We start from the raw sequence: 7,141 nt of genomic DNA, 5'->3' as shown, positions 1-7,141 counted from the left end.
AATTTAATCCTTCATTTATATAATTATTTACTTGCTTTGTAAATGTTTGACCCGTTAAAAGACAAACAGTTTATTAAAACAGCTTAATATTTTGCCTCCAATGACCTCTTAGATGGTACTAAATAATAAAAGAAATTTTTCATCTTTGAACACGGCTTTTTCACCTTTTTTAGCTATTAACAAAATTAGCTTGCGGATAAGCTATACAAATTCTGTACAGTACCAGTTTTTGATTAGCTGAAAGACATTAAAATTAAAAGAATAGATGGGAACATAGCTTCCGATTAAGTTGTACTAGCTCTTCATTTTCTGCACTTTTGATCAGAGAATCATGACAATTGTTTAGCAGATTGATCTTTTGAAAGTTTTTTAAAATTGATTAATTACCCAACAGAATTAAAGAGCCTGAAAACATTGCATCTCGCCCGATCTGTGAAAGCCTCAAAAGAACCAATTTTAGCTCAAAGTTGGAATTCTTATTTGAACATACATTCTTCTCAATTATTTCAAATGGTATGCACAAAAGTCAATGAACTTTTAGCGTCCTTTGCCTTTTGCTATTACGATCTATTGGTTTTTGCAGATTGTAAATTTCGATAAATAAAGAGATCGTTAAAAGAGTTTTCAGGGTTAAAACAAACCGACTACAGTCAGACGAATTTTCTACAGTCATTTTTTTGTAACAAAATTATTCGTATTTATACACAAATTGATTCGCCCTACAAATCCAATGATGACATATGTTTCCGTTTAGGAAAAATTAATTTCTCGACTTTTTTCATTGTTCCGACCCACTTTATTGGGGGGAGGAACTATATTCTCAAATGAGTTTGTTTTTTTTCGTTCAGTCGATTTTGGCCGATCGATATAATCACCGTAGAGATTTGAGAGTGGTATCATTAGAAAGACCGTCCAGCGTAGAATGTGAAATTAAAACATATTTTCGATTTTCGCTTCTTACAGGGAGTTATCGAGGTTCAACGTTTTAAGAATAGTAGACGACATTCTGTTGTGTTCATTCACAATTTCCGTATTTTTGAGGAAATTTTCGTCATTTTTGCTAAAATGTGTTAAAACTGTTAAAAGCAGTAGATTTTATCTTCAAAGAAAGAGAAGAGTTGCCGAATTGTTCAATCCGAGGCAAGAATTTATGATAAAATTTTCAAAATTCAGACTTTTTTTGTCTAAAATGGGACCGAATATGTTTTTTTAGCCCATTTTCTTTAAATTTGCTGGACGCATACGCCTTAAAACTGCAATAGTGTTCTTTGTGAGCTGAAAAAGAGAGCTAGTTGTTCTCCCTCTGGTTATAAGAACTTTCTGGCGTTATTTTTTTGCCAGTTTTTTGCAAATTTAATCTCGATAATTAAAAAAATGATAATTATTATTGATAAATAAAAATGAAATTAATTAAAAATAAATAAACATAATAAACGATAATAACTTTTTTCTAACATACTGAAATTTTTGGTTTAAAAATTGATCTACTTCGCAACCATTTGAACAATTGATTGGTTTTGTAGCCGCACAGCAATATCAGGGCTGATATTGATCTCACCAAGGATCCTCATGATGGACATTTTTTTAACATTTTAATGGGCTGCCGCTTTTTCTAGAAATATTCCCGCAATTATAGGTTTATATTTAAATTGCTCGTATTTATTCACAAAATTTAGATTATTCGTATTTATTCACAAATTGATTCACCCTACAAATCCAATGATGACATATGTTTCCGTTTAGGAAAAATTAATTTCTCGACTTTTTTCATTGTCGAGGTGTATGCGTCTAGAAAATTTAAAGAAAGTGGGCTAAAAAAACATATTCAGTCACATTTTTTTTCTACAGTCATTTTCGTTCCGGGGCAAAAATTTATGATAAAATTTCCTAATTTCAGACGTCTTTCGTCTAAAATGTGACTGAATATGTTTTTTTAGCCCACTTTCTTTAAATTTTCTAGACGCATACACCTTAACACTGCAATAGTGTTCTTTGTAAGCTGAAAAAGAGAGCTGGTTGTTCTTCCTCTGGTTATAAGAAATTTCTGGAGTTGTATTTTTGCCAGTTTTTTGCAAATTTAATCTCGATAATTAACAAAATGATAATTATTATTGATAATTAAAAATGAAATTAATTAAAAATAAATAAAAATAATAAACGATAATAATTTTTTTTTCTAATATACTGAAATTTTTGGTTTAAAAATTGATCTCTTTCGCAACCATTTGAACAATTGATTGGTTTTTTAGCCGCACAGCAATATCAGAGCTGATATTGATCTCACCAAGGATCCTCATGATGGACATTTTTTTAACATTTTAATGGGCTGCCGCTTTTTCTAGAAATATTCCCGCAATTATAGGTTTATATTTAAATTGCTCACAGAAATTTCAAATCAAGTCTCAATTGTTGATCTATAAAAGTTTAAGAAAAATAGGGCCAAGCGAACATATATGATAGTTTCATAATTAAGCTCATAGCTTTTATGGCTCTGAAGAATTGTTTTTGTAAAATTTTTTGGATTTCTGATGTTTCGTTTTTATTTGCTATACTGTTTGTAGTGCAATGACTTAGTCCTCCAACCGAATATTCAACTGGTTCTTCACGGAGGGATAACTGAACCTATACAGCAATTTTAGTTGTTATCTAATGTCTCTTATGACTTTCAATTTCATTGTATCCAGTAATTGTTGGTGCAATATCGAAATTTTCCAACATTTTATCTAATTCTTCTCAACTCCTGCGTTGTCTCAGCAACAACAGGTAAAAACTCAATTTTCCTGATTTTCAAATTAATGTCTGTAACCGTTTCATATTTAACTGATGATTTCTCGCTTTGACGCTACGAGTTTTCATTTTTCTTCATTTCTGAGCCTAGTTTTGTTTCCTTGTCGAATTATGACCTTATTGACAAATCCAATTGATGGACAGCACAGCTGAAAAAATGCACAGCTTTGAAAGAAGCTGTATCTTGTTAATTGATTTTGAGTAGTTTATGCTTTTGGGCTGAGACGCTGTTCTCTCGCAAAAAAATGATGGATTTATATTTTTGCTTATGTATGTCTTTCTTTTTTGATATTGTACGACATAAAGCTGATAATGATAGATCATAATTGCTTCCACGGGACCTATAAATGAGCCTATTTAAAGATGTCAGTTTACAGTTACCTGTTTTAATGACTTTCATTCAATTTAATTTTAAATAATTTTTAAACTTTCTCCTTTTTGCCGTAATTTTTCTCACCACCGAACTCAATCTCACTAACAGGAAGTCTCATCAAATTTTGTTGGTTCAAACGTTATTTTCTTGGTTGTTTATATGTTTTGACTGACGGGTTCGACCATTTAGTTTCATAAGAAAATTTGTCGATATCTCTATTTCAATTTTTGGGAGTCTTTTTGTTGTAATTTCTACGTAGTCCTTTTATAAGGAAGACCAGTCGATGTTCAGATGAGAAGCAGGTGATTAGTTATGATTCTTGCAGATAATATCTCCTATTTACAGTGCCTTGAACATTGTGGCATCGTGAAATTGGTTATAAAGTTTTTGCTTTTGGCTATATTTGTTGTTATTTTGTAGTCTCGTGACTTAGTCTCAATAATAACAGGCCCAATTAGCTTCTGGAGGTTTTGAAAATTATTCCGTCTCTTTTTGCTGAACTTTTGTTTCGTCATGACTTTTAAAAATATCTTTTTTCAAAACGTATTTGGATTTTGGGGTTCGCCATATTTTAAAATCGTTTTTCTGTCGATTTGTAGCTTAGCCTCTCTAGAGACAAGTTACAACCCCCCCGTTTCCAGAGAGACAAATTTTCATCTTTATAACAGTTATGTTTTAACCAGTGGTTTCTTGGCTTTGTTAATATTGCTACATTGAGATTTCATAAAATGTTTGAGATTCTCTACATTTTAAAGGATTTTTGATTGAACATTTAAACGTTGCCGGTATTTGCCGATTTTTTGCAGTGGTATCACGTACTGGACAGTGACAGGTCTAATTGCTTCCTACGGAGATATAAATGAAAAAGTTAAAGATTTCAATTAATATCTCATGATATAAATCACTTTGAAATTAATTGTTTTCAAATATAGAAAAATATTTTTGAACTTTGCACCTTTTCGAACTTCTTGGTCGACTTGCTACCAAGTCGCATTGAGGACAGGTCTCATATCTATTCTAATGAAGTATTGGTTAATTTACTTAAAAAGTTTCTCTCTTTTGAATTACAAGTCGTCACATAGATGTACAGTATATTGAACCTCTCTGATTGGAATGAAACTTTATTAAGTAGATTTGAGACCAAATACTAATATAGCTTTTGAAGGCAGTTTCGCTATGCAAGTTCAATTTGTAAATTTCAACTTGAGTCGCACCGCGATTCAACTTCTACACTAAGAATTTACGACATGGTTCAGTAAGGCAGTGGAGACAACAAAAAACTACCGTTTTCATGCACGCGTTTTTGGAGAAGCCATAACCAGATACTCCAATCTGATGGGAGAATGGGAGAGTGCACTTCCTTTTGCTTTTACTTCAGAAGGTAAACCTATTTTCCAAGACAAAGTACTTCAACCATCACCCGAAAATACAGATTTGTAAAGCAAGTCCTTTTTTGACGAAACAATTGACACAGTTAGGATCATATGCACAGTAAAGATGAGAAAGAAAAGCTCGAAATGCAGAGATACAGATAAAATGGCGGAATAAATGCCACAAAAATTGATTTGGGTATCTTGTGTAGCAAGAAATATTGTCACAAAGGCAATAGAAGAACTGTTTCTTTATTCTACCTTAATGAGGAGACAAAAAGACCTAGGTTTTTTAGTAAAAAAAAGCACACTGTGAAAAAGGCAACCTGACAGCAATAGCTCTCTTGAAACTAAATCTACGCGTATTCAAACATCCCGGGAAAATAACTATTAGTTGTTACGGATCTGTCAATGCAGAGCAATCATATGGTTAAAGCATTCAATATATTTTAGAAAACTCAAAGAGCACGATCAGAACTGCCAAATTGGGGGACCAAATGGTGACTCTAATACGCGACTTATTCATTGCATTCATTTTGGACATTCCTAGGTAGCGCGAAGCCCTGTTGATCAGCACAGCGAGCTAACGATAGCAACAAACATGGAAACGATTGAGCTAAATAAAAAAAATACGACCTCTTCACAAATTTAAACACAAGATCTTTAATAAAATCAATACTTCTCAACGAACAAACTATATCCAGCTTTCAAAAAAACAAAACACAAAACATAAAGAAAAACTGTTGCAACTCTGGACAACACGGAAGCAATAACCATAGAAATAATTGTACTGCAAAAAATTGGGGCTTACAAAGCTATTTTTCTCGCCTGTGCCATACAGCAAAAATCAAGATCCCGGATTGACTACCATAAATGTTTCTTGGAAACCATAGGTAAGACATGTATGGTTGTATGGCTTTTTGATAACATACATAAAAGCATTAAAAACTCAAAGCTGATCTCAAATAACGTCTATTGGATCGCGTAGTACATCGAATATATCGTAGTTGCCATTGGCCTTCAACAAAAAAAAACTTTCTATCGTGTCTTGGATACCATATCCAAGACCATAGACTTTTATGGCCCATCCAAGATCAAAAAACTTTTTTGTGCAAGCTCATTCTTTGGCTCAATATGCTTTTCACAACACTCTACGAGGGTTTCAGACCAAAAAATGGAGATCCAAAAGAAACTCATGATACAAATTTTATGCTTTCTTGGATACCATGTCCAAGACACTAGACTTCTTTGGCCCATTCAATATCATAAAACATTCCTGTGCGCAAACACCATTTTTGACCCAAAAATGCTTTCCACAAAACCCTATGCGGGTTTCAGACGAAAAAAGTCGAACTACGACTAACCAATTGGTTCCTTAAATCTGATGATCAAAAAATTGTTTAAGGGAAAATTTCAAACTTATCGCTTTTTTGGGTCAAATCGGTGTCACCAAAATTCCGATGCCCCAAAATACATGCGTACACCCACTTGTAAGGGCTCCATAGAGATAGTGGGGAACATCCCCATATGTAATTTCTAAATTTTCGGCTATGTCGGCGTTGACATAGAAAAGTTGAACTTCATTTGTCTGACTATAATTTATAATGTTCTAAATTGCCCATTTAACAAAAATTATCGCTATTTGCTTGCATATTTTACCCCTTTTTTACAGTTTGATGGTTTGTTTTAGCGAGGCATGAAACTAGGATGTCGAAATAGGTCTTATGGTACTGAACCTACTTTTTGAACCATCTCCCCTTAGAGTCACATTTTCTATTTTTTGTTGTTTTAAACTTATTTTGAGCTTTTTTGGAGTCTCTTTCAAAATGAAGTTAGCAATTTCGCGTTTTGTTAGCTTTTTTGGGAGTTGATCGAATTAAAAAAACTTTTGTCAAAACTTTGTTTTGTCAAAACTTTGAACTTCAAAATAATTTGGTTGCTTGGAACGTTTTTTAAATAAACATTGTTGACCTGATTCTAACTAGAACTTCTGCGTCTTAAGTCCAACAGGGCAGTTAGATTTTTTTAAATTCCTAACATTAATAACTTTTGAGCAAAGATCCCAGATTGATCATTTAATATAGTTTAAAATTTCTCAATTGCTTCACAGTTTTTGTTTTTTCTGCCAATTTATTGAATCAAATAGAGGCACCATAGTCACATTTGGTGGCTATTGATCCGTTTTTGCTCCCATACATCACTTCATATATTGAAATTTTGTGATCGACAGAGTAATTATTGATAATTGAAGAAAAAACAAACAAAACTCTTATTTTGCACGAAATTCTCTGTTCAAGAGTTATATAGTCATATATACGAATGCAATTAATCTCTTCCAACAAGCACTAATGCCTTCTAATTGAAATGAACCATTGTTTCTTAAGAGAATTTTTTTCGTTTTCATTGAAATCATGTAAATTCTGATGATGTTTTCCTTGTGGAAACTTCTAAAACATTTTTGCCTCCACCTCGAGCTGGGAAAATTATTTCCCAACTCGTTGTAAAGGTTCGAAGCAACAATACTGTCATGGTGAACATAACTGTTGTCCAGAAATACGTTTAAACACATATCTGAGACTCTTCCTGAGCAAGTTTTGGAAATCTAGGTCAC

Source organism: Convolutriloba macropyga, chromosome 7 (assembly GCF_964194025.1).
Source record: "Convolutriloba macropyga chromosome 7, txConMacr16.3, whole genome shotgun sequence".
In the NCBI taxonomy this organism is placed as follows: Eukaryota; Metazoa; Xenacoelomorpha; order Acoela; family Convolutidae; genus Convolutriloba; species Convolutriloba macropyga.
Note: the sequence above shows the minus strand (reverse complement) of the source record.